The sequence below is a fragment of the Eleutherodactylus coqui genome, chromosome 5 (assembly GCF_035609145.1).
Source record: "Eleutherodactylus coqui strain aEleCoq1 chromosome 5, aEleCoq1.hap1, whole genome shotgun sequence".
NCBI classification, from domain to species: domain Eukaryota; kingdom Metazoa; phylum Chordata; class Amphibia; order Anura; family Eleutherodactylidae; genus Eleutherodactylus; species Eleutherodactylus coqui.
Window position 1 is genome coordinate 176,065,645 of NC_089841.1, and position 18,802 is coordinate 176,084,446.

Consider the following 18,802-nt stretch of genomic DNA (forward strand, 5'->3'; position numbering starts at 1 on the left):
ATGGATCCTATCCACTGCGTATTACGTGCCTGCGAATAAGCCCTGCGGCTGCACTCACGTCTGTGTTAGAAGCTTTGTGCAGCATGCAAGACTAGTTTTGTTTTCAGAAAAACTATAAAAACCTTGACAGGATCTGATGAACCCCATCAAATTATGACAGATGTGAGCATAGCTTAACTCCTTAAAGTCGCTGATACCGCGCTTGCCGAATTATTTCATGTGGGAATACAAGTATTTACTAAGCTAGACATGACAGGGGTGCTGCCAGGTCCTCTTTAAAGGGGTTTACCCAAAGTCGCATCACAGCTACTCTGTACTCTCTGGTTACTGCTAAACAGGCCATGTGACTACTACAGCCAATCACTGGCTAGAGAAGGTCACTGCCAGTGATTGGCTGCAGCAGTCACATGTCCTGGTCATCAGCAACCAGGAAGTACAGAGTAGCTGTGAAGCTATTTTAAGCCATAGGAAAATCCCTTTAATATTTGTCTAATTAGTCCTATTGAATGTATATGCAAAACAGAACATGAGCAGCAGAAACATATCTTGGCCAATCTAATCAATTAAGGTAACCGTATACCTTAGCTGCCGGTCAACAGCCTATCCCCCGTCTCCCCATCCCCACCCCCAAAGAGAAGCACAATCGGAATGGTCCATCATGCCTGTGTTCCAAGTGGTGAGAGTGGACTAAAGCTTATATGAGGACAAAGGATCGGTCATTTTAAAATTGGACACATCGATTATTCCCCCCAATCCCCTCCTGGGAACATCAGTAGGGAGTCAGGACACGGCAATACACATCAGATGGTCGGCTGATTCAGCCGACATGCATGTAACGTGTATGCCTTTAACCCTTTCCAATCCACTGTCTGACGTCTGAAGACATTCTGATTGAAGGCTGTACAGCTCCGATGTCGGAAGACGTCCGGCAGGGTATTTTTTACTGCATATTACTGGCTCTGTTGTCATGAGCCTCTCCAGCATGTCCCATACCGCAGTGCTGGCTCTAGCCAGCAGACGGCGCCATTGTATAATTGCAGAAAGAGAAAGCCCCCTAGGAAACCCTGAATCCAAAATTGGATTGCAAAGGGTTAAAATATGACAATGGGGGAAGAAACGAGCAAGAACAACCTTGTATGGAAAGAAAAAGCTACACATTGTGATTAATGAGGCGCGATCCACCATTCCTTAAGAATCCCTTGACAGGATCTGGGGTCTTGGCCAACATTGTCCTATCGCTATAATTGCTACAAATGAAATCCCACATTTCTTACAGCAATTGATGTGACCTTGTGATGATACATCACTATTGACACAATGTCACCATAGCCATAATATATAAATACACACGTCTGATGAGCTCTGGAGGAGAATCTTAACAATGAGCACATTATAAAAAGGGCTTTCTTATTCCTTACAGGTCACTTTCAGCAAACATTCACACGAATTAACACCTTTAGGTCACTTCCAGTATTTAGCATCAGTATCTCTGAGCCTAAACCAGAAGTGGGTTCAAAATGCAGAAGTAGGACAAAAGTTTTCAATACCACTTTGTCTCTGGATGACCTTCTCCTTGTCCTGATACAAAACACTGACCGAAATACTGCTGTGTCAAAGTGGGTGTAAAAGGAGCGATGATGTACAAGGTCTTCTTTAGATTTTATTTCACAAACTAAGTCCGGCCGCACACGGACAGGTTGGATTCCGCATGTGGGAGTCTACAGCACAATCTGGCGACCCTGCGTACCTGTAATTTACTGCAGATGACTGCGGGCGCTCACCGTCCGTCATCTGCAGTAGAGGTTTTAAAAAATATATTTGTAATTTCCACGATGCCACAAGGCGATGACGCAAGTACCCGACGCCTATCCGCAATGTCAATTGTGGATGGACTGCGGTCAGACGGCTTCCATAGACACATTTGTCAATGGTAAGATTCTGCTCCAAGAGTGACCTTCCAAGATGTCACATCTGGTACTCAGCGTAAGGGCTCTATTGAACCCCGGCATGGTTTATTTATGTGCAGGCTTAAAATTATTCACCGATACTTTGGCTTTTTCCATAGCATGAGACAACATTTATTTCTAAGCACTCCCAAATCTATCAGCAGAGAACACTTTCAGAGGATTACCATATTTATTATATAGCAGTGGATGACATTTACAGCATATACATAGGTCAAATATGTTTTTCGTCGCAATATCCCCTTGCATACTACGGTATTATACATGCAAGTACTGCACTTCTCTTGCATAGCGTTATCAGGATCAGCAGCCACTTCTTTATCTTGGGCCCCGTGGGGACTGCATTTACACAGCCGTGGACGGTCCTGCTGTAGGGCAGGAAAAAGAAAAAGCGCGTCAAAAACCACATGCATTTTTTTAAACAAAGCATGTAGTTTTTTTTGTTTTCTTTTTAAAGGTTTTAATTAACGATGCCCATACACTTTCGATAGCTGTCAGACAAATGCTTGGTCAGCCGACAGCTATTCTTCCCTATTCCTCCATATCCACACGAGCAGTTGTGTTTTCAATGTGGAGAGGGGGAGATGCTGCTGCCAGACCCCTCTGGCGGCGGCTTATTTCCCGTGTAAACCAAAATCTTGGAAGTCCAACATGCCAATCCTTCTTTTCTCTGCCATCAGAGGAAGGTCAGGACACCCCATACACCCACCTGTGCGCACTTAGTTGTAGACCCCTAACCCAAAGTTGCCATTTTACTAACCTACATTACTGCCCCCTGAATAACAGTATCATTAACGGGTGATAAACTTTTTACTAACTTCTGATGTGCCATAGCGACACGTCAGAAGTTTTAATCAGCAGGGGGCTGGGTGCTGAGACTATTAAATGAACGAGCAGCAGCACCGATCTGGGGGCTGTGCCCGTCGGCCATTTCTATTACTTGGGAATAGTATACAGGCTCCAAAGAAAGTCTATGGAGCCTGTATACCACTCCTAGTGACAAATGGGCACAGCGATCAGCTGAGTGCTTCTGCTCGTTCATTTAGTGATCAAGGTGGTCTCAGCCCCCAACTCTTACTGAACAAAACTTTTGACATGTTACTTTGCCGTGTCAAAAGTTTGTAAAAAGTTTGCAGTAGTTTCCCTTTAAATACATATGAAATAGATTCCAAGTCCCTCGGATTAAGCCGTCTCTAATACCATACCTGGCTGTTCTTAGGTATAAAATCTAATGAACGCGATTATGTTTTATAAGCTAAATGTCATCCTTTTATAGACCAGTAAGTCAGTTAATAGATCTTATGCAGCATATAACAAATAAGTACATGGTTTGGAGATGAACACGGCCGATACTCAATAAGCCGACAAGCGCATGAGTGGAACTGGTGACAGTCATACCTGCGGTGATGTAACCCAGAAAGATAGCTCAGGTAGTAAACAATGTCAGGTATTCATCAGATGGCTGGAGAATGAATCATTTAACATGCCAGGAGGCGGATGTAGCCTGCTTATAATATTCTATTAGCTTTGGCTGGAAATGCATCACAAATGTACTGCCAAAGCAGAAAATACCCGCTGGGGCACAGGGATACTTTTTAGCAAGATGTAATGGGGCAGATACAATGTTGCGATTTTAATTTGATTCGGCAGCTATTTTTTTCCCCTTGTGCTGCATAGTTGATGACGACCGTTTTACGCCAGTTTTTACATCTTCCCCATCGCTGTAGCGAAAAGATAAAACGCTGGACAGTTTAACAACATGTGACAGAATAGCTCAAAGTCCTGGGAGATAACGAGCTGACTTGGGCAGATATTGGAACGTGAAAAATAAGTAACGCGGGAAGGAGGTTTGGGCTTCTAATCAACACTCTTAAGGGGAAAAAAATGGTAATAAACAGTTAGAGAAGAAGCAGCAACCCAAGCAGGTAAATGATAGGCTGTAGCTGGCGGTCTGTGCAAGCACTCACACTTTATTACCACGTCTAGACTCCTCCGCGTCAGGGTGCTGACAGCTGCTGCTGCCCGATAACAGGCATGTCTGTCACTATTGCTCCACGCGGTCATGCTATCAGCCTGTACACATACCAAGCATGTGACCGCTGGCCTGCACGGATCAGGTATCACAACACGCATGTAACTGCCAGTGCATGCTGTTCATGTACAGCACTGCAGTGACATCACAGGACATTCACACATGGCTTGTACAGTATGTGCATCCACACTAGTATGAGGAAATCAAGTCATCTCCAAGTCATCGGTGCTACACTAAGCAGGGTTTCAAAAAATTGCCATCCTTGTGGGGTTTTCTCGTGAAACGCTGTCAAGTATACAGTGAATAGTGTAATCAAGGTGGAAAAGCCAGCAAAGATTCTTTGGATGTAAAAATCTAAAAAGGGGTCAGAGGAGGATGTCAAGAACGAACAGGCGGCGCAGTGTCAAGCAAATACAACACTGGTGACCCAACTAATGTGTCTGAATGCACAACTTGTTGCCACTTAGCATGTACGGGCTATAACTGCAGATGACTAGTCCATGTCATTGCTGACAGAAAGGAAAGACTCCAGTGGGCACAAGAGCGCAAAACTTGGATCACGGTCAGATGAATCTAGATTCCTGTTGCAACAAACTTATGAGAGGGTCAGAATGTGATGCATTGGGAAATTAAACTATTTTAAACACTGAAGAACTGCTCAACTACACGCAAGTTTTAGGGCACCTTCAAATGAACATATTTGGTGCACAATAAGCAGAGAATGGAACCCTTTGATTTCCATGGGTTCATTCTCATTACTCTTTCTTTGCATGGACCAAAAAAAAAACACAGCATGCTCTGTTTGTGCGCTCATTGTGCATCAAAGGTCCCCATAGAAGTCTATGGGAGGTTCCATAAATCTGCAATCAATAACCGCGCAAATGCACAATACATTGTGTAATACCACAGGAAAAAGGACACATCTGGAACTCATCCAAATCACAGTGCCCATGTGAACTGGCCCTGCACAAGCGACTTTACGCGTACGCTTGTGTGAAGGAGCCATTAAAGATCTTTGTGGCTCAAAAATGAAGAACAAAATTGGAGATCTTACGATAGGAATCAAAAAGGGAAAACCCCGGTGTAGTACCGGCCCCTACAGTGCGGCAGACGAAGAATAGATGGAAACAATCTACATGAAAGCAAACCACTGGAGGCTTCTGCTGACATGCTGATGTGCGACAGCGACTATGGGCATGAAAAGAATAGCGCGGGCATGGGCGAGAACAATATGCAGTCTAATCCCACCAAACAAAACCTATGGCTGATATCAGCAAAACAAAGCGGCAAGGCCATGAGCCTGGCACCAAGACAGGAATGCCCACTTCTCCATCCAGACATATGAAACGGTTCAGAAGATATTACTGTTATCCTGGGATGCGGAATACGTGTAAATAACATTCCATGTGTAGTGACCCGAAATCACAAGATTAACACAGAGGGATGCATATGTAGACCTGCCGGCCTGCAGACACTTAGCGCTCACTCACACCAGCATATGTTTACACGTATTACGCACGTATCTTTTGTGCACGTGGTACGCAGTACGAATATCCCATAGATTTTACTTGTGTCACTCACACAAGCGATTTTCGTGCGCACAAAAAAATTAAATGGAAGCATGTCCTATTTTGCTGCGTAATACACACGGATACAGGCGGTGGGGATTGAACATATGCATATAGCGTATTATTCACACGCGTAGTGCGCATTTTACACACGTAACAATTACTGTAAGCAGACTGCATGCCTGTACATTTATATGCAAGTCTGTGGGCTGGGTTCACATTGCCATCACTGGTGTTGATCCAGCCTATACTGGGCCCGGACTACACCGAGCAGACCCCATTGACTGTAATGGGATCTGCCAAGCCTCCAGAATGCCGGCTGAAATAGCACAGCATGACTTGTGTCTGACAACCACACTGCGGAGGAGTCACTGGAGGAGCCGCAGCAGAGGTGATGAACAAGGGGTTACTAGCTCTGCGTATGACTACTGCCAAAAAATCTATTAGGATAGAAGCTACAGCCAGCGAGGTCACGAGGTGTAAAGGCACACCACCTGTATGTCTGATGCTCCACAGTAACAGCACACAGTCCGAGACAGCAGGGGTGTGTGTAATATGTATCAAGTACCCCCAGGAAAAACAAACAAAAGAAGTTAGTGTGACAACACCAGCGATGTCCCCATTACAATGCCAGTAGAGTCCCCCATCAACAGCCAGCAGCACATTCTCCCTTTGATGTTAACTTTTACCAACATGATCCAATATATATATATATTTGCGATAATATAGGAGCGTTGAAACGCATGGACTTTCGCCATGCGCTTACACTTGTGGGTAGGAATGGCGGATTCCGCAATCGGAAGAAAAATTGCGACATGTTGTTTTACCGTGAATAAAATGCGGTTCATGCGTGGAAAGCCGCACATATGCAGTTAATTTACGCACTCGTTCACAGGTCTACCGCTGCAGATATCCATACAAGGAATTCGACCCGCTCGTGCGAGCCCGGCCCACTAGTGAGTCGAAGAAACCAAACAAACGTTTTATGACAAAGTATGTAACGTTTTGTTGGAATTCTATAACCAATTTTGCAAAACTAACGGCAGGTACCACCATTAAGGCTGGGTTCACACAAAGCGGATTTGCTGCGGAAATTCCACACAGAATTTCGCCGTGGCAAAGACGCCTTCGGGCGCTAATCCCTGGATTGGCTAGCCATGTGGACTAAATTTCTCAGAAATCCCGGCCACACGGGACGGCGAAAGCGGCGCGGCAAAGCCGCCAGAAGCCAGTGTTGTGGCGCGGATTCGCCGGCTGCAACATGTCCACTCTTGTTTTTTTTCCGTTGTGGAAAAGTGTGCAGCCAAGCCGCTCTAAAACCAGCGGTTACGTGCCGCGGGTTTTAAAGCAATGCTTTCCCGGCGGAAATCTTGCGTTTTTTCGCTGCGGCCAAACTACAAGATTTCCACTGGGAATGCGCAGTGTGGGAACCCAGCCTTAGTAGGCAGACCTCTAGTAAGATGTTGGATGACCTTTGGATGAGCGCGCAGCATCTGTGTGGCATCGATTCAGGTAATCGAACACAAAACTCAGCTGGTATTGTAGCACTAAATTTTTATGATCGTTTGCACTAAATCCACATTATCAGTAAAAGAATGACCCGCCAATAACGTCCAACAGAATTCCACAAATCATACAAAAACATTCTTTCCAGTTCAAATTTGGAGTCGGACTTGACCTCTGCGTTACGTTAAGATTTTGGTAGGTGAGTAAAGTCTTATTTAAGAATACTTTGGGTCACTATCATACTGCGATAACTGCTCTGTGGACAGGTTTTCATCAGGAGAGGTAGAATGTCGCGATACACAAATCTGTTTGGTATTTTTGGGGGGGGGAATATAATTTTAATTTTTTTTTTTTTTTTAATTAATAGGATCGTTCGTAAGAAACAACCCCACACCATCACAATTCCACCCCAAATTTTACTGGTACCCAACCTCAAATCGCTGATCGATAAGGTGTCGCACTTGTTCCCGGAGTCACTTTTGAATAAGTTGAACTTACTTTCAGCACTTTATAGAATTACGGACCACTCAGTACAAGCCCAGTGAACGTGCTCCTTAGTGAACTCCAGCCAAGCTTTCAGGTTTTTTAGAGGGCGGGGGGGGGGGGGGGGGGGTTTAAGAAAAATCTGGTTTCGGATATGCTTGTTATGCACAATATTTTCATATAGAGGACGGCTAATTGTTCTGCTGCTAATGTGTTCAAGACCCAATTGATTTTTAATTTGGGAAGTGTAAAATGGATTGCATTTAGAGAGCCTTGCCATCTGATGATGCAGCTTCTTGCTTGTTCTCTGTGGTCTACCAGTTCATGATGCCGTTTTAACCGCTTCAGTTTCTTGAAGTCATTTGAGAATTTTCACGATACGATTCCCACCAAACAATTTTGCAATGCCAATTTTCCCTAGCCTTTTCTAAACACTAAAATTATTCTTTGTTTCCGGCTTTCAGTCATCATGTTCTCTAACTTATGTCACAAAACTTTTCTTTGATTTCTTCGACTCAAGCTTAGAGGCCCATTTAGACAACGATTAATCGCTGAAAAGCTATCTTTTGAGCGATAAATTGTTGTGTCTGAGGGTCCATTTACAGGAGGACAAATGTCAGGCTGACAAATGTTGGGCAAACGATGTCCGACACCCGTCCCTGTGTGTCCTCACTCCCATGCTGCTGCACAGGAGCTAGTAGTGCTGGCTCGCTCACAGCGCAGCTGCAGGAGATTTCTCTCCACTCGCTCCCCCGCCCCTTTCCATTGACATAACATAGCAGTCGTTCAATACTGAACGGCCGCTATTTACACTGAACGATCACCATCCTTAGTTAATGCTGCATGAACGATAGACGATGAGCTGATTGCTCATCATTCTGTGTAAATAGTGGCCGTTCAGTATTGAATGGCCGCTATGTTATGTTAATAGAGAGGGGCAGAGGAGAGCGAGGAGAGAAATCTCCTGCAGCATCCCCGCTGAGAGACAGCGATACTAGCTCCCGTGCAGGTGCTCGGGAGCTGGTATGTGCGGGGACGAGTGTCGGGCATCGTTTGCCCGACATTCGTCCCGTCTAAAAGGGCCTTAAATGTGTCCATCTTTCAGTTTTCTGCCAAACTACGGTTTTCAGTTCTGCTTGGAAACCATTGTTCAGCAGAACAGCTGATAAGCAGGACCACACACTGTGTTCTGCCTGGGGGATTACAGCTGATAAAATTGTATCACCTGTTCTCAGTCCCACTGGCAGAGCAGCTGATAAGCAGAACGACAGGCTGTGTCTGCTGTCCATGGTGCTGAATTCTCCAAGGGGATCTAGAGATTACATTGTTTTCTCTTAGCAGCCCATGGCTGAGCAATGGAGATAATTACAGAGCTCAGACCTCCTGCTGCTTCTGCAACAGCTCCCAAAAAGCTCATTTGCATGCAAATGAAGCTGAACCAGTACTAATAGCAATGAACGCCTCTTAGTACTTTATGCAAAACGATCCTCGATCATTCAATCTTTTGAAGGATTATCTGTGTGTGTAAATGGGCTTTAACTGCAGCCTTTGTATTAGTATATTGATTAAAACTTACTATATGTTGATTTATGAAATTATAAATCTTTATGCTACTATTCTCAACCTGTGTCAGAAGTTAAAGGGGTTGTCCCGCGCCGAAACGGGTTTTTTTTTTTCAACAGCCCCCCCGTTCGGCGCGAGACAAACCCGATGCAGGGACCTAAAAAAAATCCGCACAGTGCTTACCTGAATCCCCGCGCTCCGGTGACTTCTTACTTACCGGTTGAAGATGGCCACCGGGATCTTCTCCCTCGGTGGACCGCAGCTCTTCTGTGCGGTCCATTGCCGATTCCAGCCTCCTGATTGGCTGGAATCGGCACGTGATGGGGCGGAGCTAACAGGAGCCGCTCTTTGGCACGAGCGGCCCCATTGAGAAAAGCAGAAGACCTGGACTGCGCAAGCGCGTCTAATCGGGTGATTAGACGCCGAAAATTAGACAGCACCATGGAGACGGGGACGCTAGCAACGGAACAGGTAAGTGAATAACTTCTTATAACTTCTGTATGGCTCATAATTAATGCACAATGTACATTACAAAGTGCATTAATATGGCCATACAGAAGTGTATAGACCCACTTGCTTTCGCGGGACAACCCCTTTAAAGAATATAGTAATTCCCAAACAATTATTTTGTTTCTTCACTTTTGTCAAAGTGTATATTAAAAACGTGATCACGTTGTGTTTCAGTAATTTTGAAAACATTTTTTTAAGCAAAGACAGATTTAAAAAAAACAAAAACGATATATTTTAAAGGGAAGCATTGACAGAATGAACCCAGGATAGACGATTTTGAAACATCTCAGAAAAAAAAATTCTCTCAGTAGTTTGACTCAGAGCTCAGCTCTTGAGTCAAATGGGCGGGCTGCGTCAGCCCTCTCCGCCCACAGCATGCAGACTGACAGCCTTCTCCCTATACACAAGCAGCGAGAAGAGCTGTCACTCTTGACGCAGCAGGCACAGAGAGCCCGGCATCGCCCATCCCTTCGACTTCAGAGGTCTACGAGCCGAGGACCAGGTCAAACTTCTAAGTATGTTTTGTCCTCGGGTTCATGTTGCATATTTGTCCAGGGTTCATGTTGCCCGTCATTATTATAGGTTCACTTTGATTTTATCAATTATCTCCCAGCCTTAGTGACAGGACCTATTCAAATCATACAACTGCAATGCTTTTACCGTTTTATATATTTTGACAGAAAAACAAAAAAGACTTCATGTTGGTGTTATTGTGCTGATTACTGATGGAAGGAATTGCGTAGTCTGCAGAATTATTCTCTTTGTTATAAATATGGCAACCCATAAAAGACCTAAGTGACCCCATTAAGGGACCTCGTGTAGCCAAAGTGTTAAGGCATCAGAATGTAGTCCTAAGCTCTCACTCACAACCTGAAGGTTGTGGGTTCAATCCTAAGGTCAAGTCAGCCTTCCATCCCTCCGAGGTCAGTAAAATGAGTATCCAGCTTGCTGGGGGTTAATAAACAAATTACCTGAAAGCATTGCGGAATAAGCTTGCACTATACAAATAGCAAGTCGCACCCCCCCCCCCCCCCCCCAATATAACTCAATATGATCTAATTGAAAATGGATTCATCATAGGTAGAGATGAGCGAACGTCCTCGGAAAAGCACTACTCGTCCGAGTAATGTGCTTTATCCGAGTATCGCTGTACTCGTCTTGAAAGATTCGGGGAGCGCCGCGGAGCGGGGAGCTGCAGGGGAGACCCGGGAGGAACGGAGGGGAGATCTTTCTCTCCTTCTCTTCCGCCCGCTCTGCCCCGCTCCCCGCTGCGACTCACCTGTCAGCAGCGGCAGCTCCCGAATCTTTCAGCACGAGTACAGCGGTACTCGGATAAAGCACATTACTCGGACGAGTAGTGCTTATCCGAGTACGTTCGCTCATCTCTAATCATAGGGATCATTCTTCAGTTATAAACAGGGCTAGTTTGGAGCCTTAAAGGGGTTGTCCCGCGCCGAAACGGGTTTTATTTTTTTTTTTTAACCCCCCCCCCCCCCGTTCGGCGCGAGACAACCCCGATGCAGGGGTTAAAAAAACAAACCACACAGCGCTTACCTGAATCCCGGCGGTCCGGCGTCTTCATACTCACCTGCTCAAGATGGCCGCCGGGGTCCGCTCCCTCCGTGGACCGCAGCTCTTCTGTGCAGTCCATTGCCGATTCCAGCCTCCTGATTGGCTGGAATCGGCACGTGACGGGGCGGAGCTGCACGAGCGGCCCCATAGAAGACAGCAGAAGACCCGGACTGCGCAAGCGCGGCTAATTTGGCCATCGGAGGCCGAAAATTAGTCGGCACCATGGAGACGAGGACGCCAGCAACGGAGCAGGTAAGTATAAAACTTTTTATAACTTCTGTATGGCTCATAATTAATGCACAATGTACATTACAAAGTGCATTAATATGGCCATACAGAAGTGTATAGACCCACTTGCTGCCGCGGGACAACCCCTTTAAGTGTTTTTTCCCTCTAAGCCAATGACACACCACCGTATTTCAGCTCCGTTTTTGCATCCATAATGACGTGCCTAGTAAACCAACCGCTAGTCTCCTAACTTGAACTGCGATCATAGGCCGCGATACACATCTGTGTTATGGACACACGGACTCGTCCCTAAACAAATATTAGGCTTTCTTCTCTCTAGGATCACTCTTGCAGCAATAAAACACATTCTAACCATAAGGGCTCATACACATGATGCAATGGGGTTCATTCTCACACAGGATGCCAAATACAGTCTCTATAGAAAAATCTATGAATGCATATGCTGCTCTATTTCACAAAGATGTCTTTTTACGTTGCATTGCGTGCCGCATTACAAGACTATTTAGCACCAAATAAAGGGGTTCGGAGAGTCCTGCAGGCTAGTAGCACGCTCCATGCACCACATATGAGTCTGTGTACACAGCACTCCATGGATTTGTGGCTTAAAAAAATTAAAATTAAAGTCTAGAAAAAAGGGTTTTTCTACTAATTAAGCTACATAATGTCTACCATTGATATTTTCCATACCTGACATTATTCCATTATACTGCTGCGGACATAAATACCGTCACGATTACACCCACAAAATATTCTCTGAACAGAAACAACCATCAATGCTTAGACGCATGAACGCCGAGGTCAGCAAAACCCTCCTATCTGACCAGTCAGACGGCCGCAGGCTGGCTTGTAGTAAATATTGATCAAAGCACCAAATAACTGGGTCTAGTTACACATAACCTAGACAGTCTCAAGGACAAGGATGCCGGGACGCTTGGAGCCGCTGAATTTCCCACCACGACATTCTGCATCGTACTTGAAAAAAAAAAAAATACATTCTGTAAAAAAAAAAAAGAAAAACGTGTTTTGTTATTTGCATTAAACAAGACGATGGCTACAGAAAACACATTTTACGGCTGCCCACTTCATGCCCCATCTGACTAGTTGCACTCGGAGTGCCAATTTTGCTAAATATTAGAATAGGAATGTGCTGATCATCTTCATCAATGCCCAACATCCATGTTATAGGAGCCTGGGCAGAGCATCACGTCAACCGTTATCACTAGTGGGATGGGCCGCCACGTAGTTTACTAATACGGCCCTCTTATTGGATGTTTGCCTGAAGGGGTAATCTCACAGGAGAAGCCATACATTAATGCACCAACCTCCACAATGAGGAGAAACAGGGTGGAGCAACTTTTGCTAAGTTTTTCACTTTTTTGTACACAGAAAAGAAGAAAGGAAGGTGCCGCCCGCCCGCTCTTCGCCAACCGTGTTAGCGGGCGTAGGGACTTAGTTTGTTATTTTTTTTTTTTAAATCAAATTGCAACATATCTATTCCAATCTAACTTCTCGGAGGACAGACATCCATTCAAGCCAATAGTTACACACACAAAAGGAAACAATAGTGGGGTTTTCTTCTTCCAGACCTCTCTATCCATTGTATCTCAGGTCCATTATTATATGTCAAGGCCCGAGAGTACTCCAGTAAGACCCTCAAGTAATCCAGTCAGACCCAGGCGTTACTTTTAGGCCCAATGTCCACAAGCGGGTTTGAATCAAGCCGCTCATAGAGAAGCATGGGCGTCTGCAAATTAATTTAAGCATGCGGGTTTGTTTTGGAGACCTTTTGGTCCGGAAAACAAATTGCAGCATGCTCCATTTTTCTGCGGATCCCGCAGGGACGGCTTCCATTAAAGTCAATTAAAGCCCTCCAATCCGTGGCACAGCTGCAGCTGACGCTGCGGAGATCGTGGGAAAGGAGAATTAAAAGAAAACAAAAAAACTGTACTACGCATGTCAGACTGCGAGGACCATGCGCAGTACAACAAACCCGGAAGTGGAAGGATCTGCGGGGAAGCAGGTGAATAGGGCTCACTGGTCACGGGCAGGGCTGGATTCTGTGTGGGATTCCCGGCACGGAATCTGACCCGCCTGTGGGCATGAGGCCGTAGGCTTATTACTGAAGGACCATGAATTTGACCCATACAAGAAGATATAGTAGTCATCACGGTCATCGTTGCGAGTTATTGAAGCGCAAGTAAAGTGCTGCAAAATATGTTGGGTAAATATAAATAAAAGGAGGTAAAGAGAGGGAACAAGGGTGGCTGCACGTCAGCGTTAGATCCTCCTGGAGGTTCCATCACAGATCCGGCTGAAAATACCGGAAGAAAAAGTGCTGCATGCTGCTTTTCTTCCGTCCAAAAGCTGGAGAGTTGTGCAGAAACAAGGCGGACCCCATTATAATCAATGGGGTCCACCAAACGCTGTTCGGTTCCGTCAAGAGGCCGTTCGGCTGCAGGGATTCCCCTTTCCTGCCACCTAAATGAAGCAGGATAGCGGAATCCCCAGTGCGGATGTGAAAGCCCCCTTATTGGTGCATATCATTGTTTCATGCAGACTTGAGTGTCCCAATGTCTGGTAACGTATAGAATGTTGTGTTATATACGCTCAGCAGTTTTTGCTCTGGACTGGGACATGAGGGAGCTGACATCTACAATAGTCCGCCAGCGGCCCACACCAAGTGACAGACAGCTAGAAGTAGCGCTATAAGGAAAGAGCCGTCAATCATTGTGTGTGGGAAGCAGAACTAACAGACTGAGCCCAGACGTCAGCGCTGCGCAGAAAGCGACACGTAACGGCCCGCTCCGTCTGCAATACCAGGTCCACAGAAAGACTAGATCAACCATCTGAAAATTTAGGAAACTGCAGCTGTGGATCTCTCACACTATATAAGGATTACAGACATGACAAGACGTTCTCATGAAAGGCTATAAACATCTTAACAATCACTAAAAAGAATGAATGCAGGGCGATTCAAAAAAAAAAAAAAAACGGTGCCAAAAATAAGGATGCCTTTACATCGGCGGTGGGGGTTATGTTTTCCTGCTCCGTTTCCATTCAACTACCCAGCATTTTACCAGCAGAAGAGGCACATTCAGCGCTATTTCTTCCGGTAATTTGTGCACACGGCCAGATTCGCATTGCAAAATCATGAGCAGGCGTCCGCCTCCGGATTCCGCAGCATGCTATGGAAAAGCGTTTTTTCGTACCCAGGAGCGGAAATCAATTGCTCTATTTTGAGGTGGATTCCGTGCGGACAGCTTCCATTGAAGTCAATGGAAGCCGTTCGACCTGCAGCCCTTTCGCAATCACCATTGTGAAAAGGCTGCAGCATCCGCGTCATAATCTGCACTGCGCATGTGCGCCAGCACAACGGCCGGCACATCCGCAGTACAGATAAAGACGACCGCGGACAAATATGCCACGTGCAGGCGACCTTAATAGAGGTTCTAGTGCAGATGTGACCCCGACCTTGACATATAACAGCCAGAATGATAAGAGAAGATAGAACTCTTCACGTTTTTAGTGCGTCTTAGAGATGTGGGCGCTATTAGTGACACTGAACAACCTAAAAACGCATCTTCGCTGCAGAGGATATGTTGGGACGTCTCCAAGCAGGGCTGCACATCCGAAGGTGCATTAAACTCATCATCTTATTCTTGGGTTTGTAGGGCAGTTTGATTGCGCCATTTTGTTTTAATCATCCCAATAGGTCGCGGTGTTAGTTTCTCTGACTTGAATGCACCGCTGATCACTAGCCGGTCGGTGCAGATCATTTCTTGCTGTGCTATATAATAAGAATGGATGGATAGATAGAAGTGGGTGTGCAGAGACGGATATACCATGCTCCCGGGATTTATGGGTGGTGTAGGTTGAACGCGTCCCATTGGATGGACCCGATGCTTATAAGACCATTAATGTAAGACTTCTGTTCTTAGAAATGGGGCTTCCATAATACAAGAGATCAGAGCTCTGCCCACTCCCATCAGCCTTTCATTAATGATCCATTTCAAGTAAAACCGGTAATTTAACTTGTAGATTACTTCTCGGCATTCCCGTAATGACGAGTAGTAAAAGCTCCTTGTAAAGGGCCAACAATGGGGTCATGCAGGTACCGGAGAACTAGGCTGCAGAACATTCTATTACTCAACGGCAGAGAGTGAACATTCCAGACACAGAAGGCATTTATTTCTCTGCGGAGTATGACACAGTAAGGAGATGTGCCAGAGAACGCGTGGTTCACCCCGCTGGAATTCGGATTTTGCGTCTCACCTCTCAGTCACATGACTACTTACTGCACTAATCAAGGCTGGAATTAAAGGGACTTTTATTCCTTTATTAAAGGCAGAGAACCGATCGCAAGAAACATGCGGCGATGTTTATGTTGTCTTGGTGGAAATGCAGAATATGACACTAAATATCCCAAGAATGCAGTCAGGGCGCGTTCACATGTCCCCGATCTGCAGCAGATTTCACGTTTTTGTATTAATACCGCCTCACACGGGTTATGTTATGTTTCAATGGCAAGCCTTGCATTGCATTGCACCCGCCGGCGCCTAGATCGCGGTGCGATGCTTTGCAGGCCGCATTGAAAACAATGGGTGATACGATGCAAGGTCACACAGGCGAATAGCGCACGCTGCGTCTTTTTTTTTTTTCGCAACACAATGGCGCCTTAGAAGCGGAATTAGTATTATTACAGGGCGTGTGAGGACCGTAGATATATTGCCCAAAAAACGGGATCAGATATCAGAGGAAAGCAGAGAAAATCTTGAGGGGACATCCATACGTAGCGGAACCGCAAAACTGAGATCTGCTGCAGATCCGGATCAAAATCCACAACGATTGGCGCAGATTTTGATGCTGATCTGCACGCTTGAACCAACTGTTCCCACTAGTCTTCTACAACACAGACTTCGTAGGGTACGTTCACACGTCGCTGATATACTGCTGATCTGTAGCAGATTTCACCCAGTCAATTGAACTCCCACGGAAGGGTGGGGGAGGGGGTGAAATCTGATGCGCGACAAAATCCGTAGCAGATCAGCGCTGCATGAACGCACCCGTATACTCCATGGATTTGCTGCAGTAGAAAGAGTGTTAGAGATTTTTTACTAAATCTGCCGCAATCTAAAGAAATCCAAGCGTATCAACGAGCGGACGCACACGCGAATTAGCCATATTGTAATTCATCTCCACAGTCCTGTGTGAACGCGGCTTTAACGGGTCGTGGAGACAACTTATACTATAAGCGGCGTCTCTGAACTAATCTAAATCGCCAGTCCAGCAGCCGTGTACCGTAAGCGGCGCATGCTACGGGTTGTGAGGCAAACATCCTCTAACAGGCAGAGAAAGGAGAAGCGCGGCCTCCAGCACGGCGGGGGTTAACACCGCAGCTCTGTTTGCTCATGTAATACTGTTTGCAGAAACAACACAAAAAGTGGATGAAGTTTCACAATCCTGCAGCGCTTCGTCCCGTGCGACTAGACAAGCCGGGATCACTGATACATGCAAGGCACAGTCGCAACATTGTAGCAAGCGGCGAGGTCATGTGACGCGGGATCTGATACATTGTAGGCGGCTGCCACAGTTTAGGGCAACTTTTGTTTCCGATTGATTTCAATGGGGTTTCAAAATAATTAAATAAAAAAAATGGAAAACCTTCCGTTTGCTTCCATTTCGTCTGGTTTCTTTTTTTGGGGGGGGTGGAAAAATTGCGCAGTCTGCAAACGTTATTTCTCCATCCAAAGAAAAAAATGGAAACTTGACGGAACGGATGAAAACGGAAGCCTTTACGATTTTTTATTTATTTTTTTTAAACCCCATTGAAATCAGTGGGGGGGGGGGGGGGATCCGTTTTATATCCAAAAATGGCGCCGAGACGTGAAAGCCGTGGACTGACCCCAACACAGTAAGCGAGCAGCGAAACACGGACGTAGGCCAGTCCCCCGCTGCGCCATATGTACACCTCCGGCGGCGCTGGCGAGCACTCATCTATAATAAGCAGGTAAGTGGCCACCATAATCACACACAGGGCGCTCTGCACAACCTACCACACAAAGACAGATGAGGAGACCGCACACAGCGCCCACAGGGGGCAAATGAATTAAAAAAAAGACAGCACAGCAGCCATCAGCTGTCAGTGACAGCCCGCACACCACGTGACCAGTGTCCACAACACCCCCCACCCCACAGGTACACACACACAGGTAGCAGGGCTGGCCCCACATAATCCACACTGTATCCCATTACATATGTACATGACGTGGAGGCGGGGTCACACGCTACAGGCGGGCGGGCTCATTACCGTGCGGCTCTCAGGCATGAAGTCCCCGGTGTCAGCTGCCTCGCCCCCCCTCCCCGTTGTCGGTCGCTGTCAGTCCGAGCTCTGGGTTCTCCCTTCCTCCTCACAACCACAACAACATGGCGGAAGCGCGGGCACGCGGGGAAGGCCTAGAGCGAGGAGGGGGAACGTCACGGTCACGGCCACTCTCACGCAGCGCACACACCCACTGAGGGGAGGCGCGAGCCCGCGCGGACGCCGCTGCGCCGAGCTTCGGCCAAAGGCAAGGCGAAGCTGGGGTGGGTGTGTCGCTTGGGGGCGGGGCTTGTCGTGTTGTGACTTCTACCTGTGACTGTCATTATCCTTGGCCGTGGGCGGGGCTGCGGTTGAGGTGGGCGGGCGTGTCTAAGACCCAAACAAAACACTTAAAGAGACAGTGCAGCTGTCAGTCTGTGACTGTGGCCGCGGCGGGTTATTGTTATGGTCTGACCTTACAGCTGTCTGCAGCAGAACTTCTTGGGATGATTTATAAACCAAAGAGATTATTTGGTTTGTCGTGGATCGTTATGAGTTACTAGTAGGAAGTCCGTCCCGGGACGGCGACTGCAATCTATCAATGTGAAATTTGGACGGGACCAACGGATAATAAAATCTGTGTCGTCCTGAGTCTAAACCTTATTCCAAGTTTGCGGATGTTGGGTGGTGGATGATTCGGCACTGGCGTCAGATAAACCAAAGAGAAAGAATGTTTATATGTCTATTAACGCTTATTAGCGACTCTGGCAAATGAACAGACAAACCTATTGCTTGTATATTTTTTAAATAGCGTTGTTATTGGTTCTATGGTTTGACGCGTTTCTGCCGCACAACCGACTCTTCAGGAACCTCCACGAATCATCACTATCTGCACTATCTCCAAAATACTGGGCAAACACCCACCCAAGATCGAGTCCAGTATCTCAATAATTCTCTCTTGAACCCTATTCAACTGAAATGTGCCTGTACCAGATGTTTTTAAGACATATCCTAGTTTAGGGCCATTCTGATGGGAGATTCGCCCATTATTTCTTAT

The 18,802-nt window shown here is 46.3% G+C and overlaps 1 protein-coding gene across 6 annotated transcripts in view; it reads right to left on the reverse strand.

Moving 5' to 3' along the window:
* Positions 1-17,903, reverse strand: part of MTMR3 (myotubularin related protein 3) — a 66,851-nt gene extending 48,948 nt beyond the window's left edge. For 4 of the 6 annotated variants that reach the window (XM_066603782.1, XM_066603784.1, XM_066603780.1 and 1 more), the window contains exon 1: positions 17,755-17,903. The gene's annotated coding sequence lies outside the window, so the exon portion shown is untranslated. The remainder of the gene's footprint in view (positions 1-17,754) is intronic. The other 2 variants (XM_066603785.1, XM_066603783.1) reach the window with 1 other exon arrangement.
* Between the last annotated feature and the right edge of the window lie 899 nt (positions 17,904-18,802).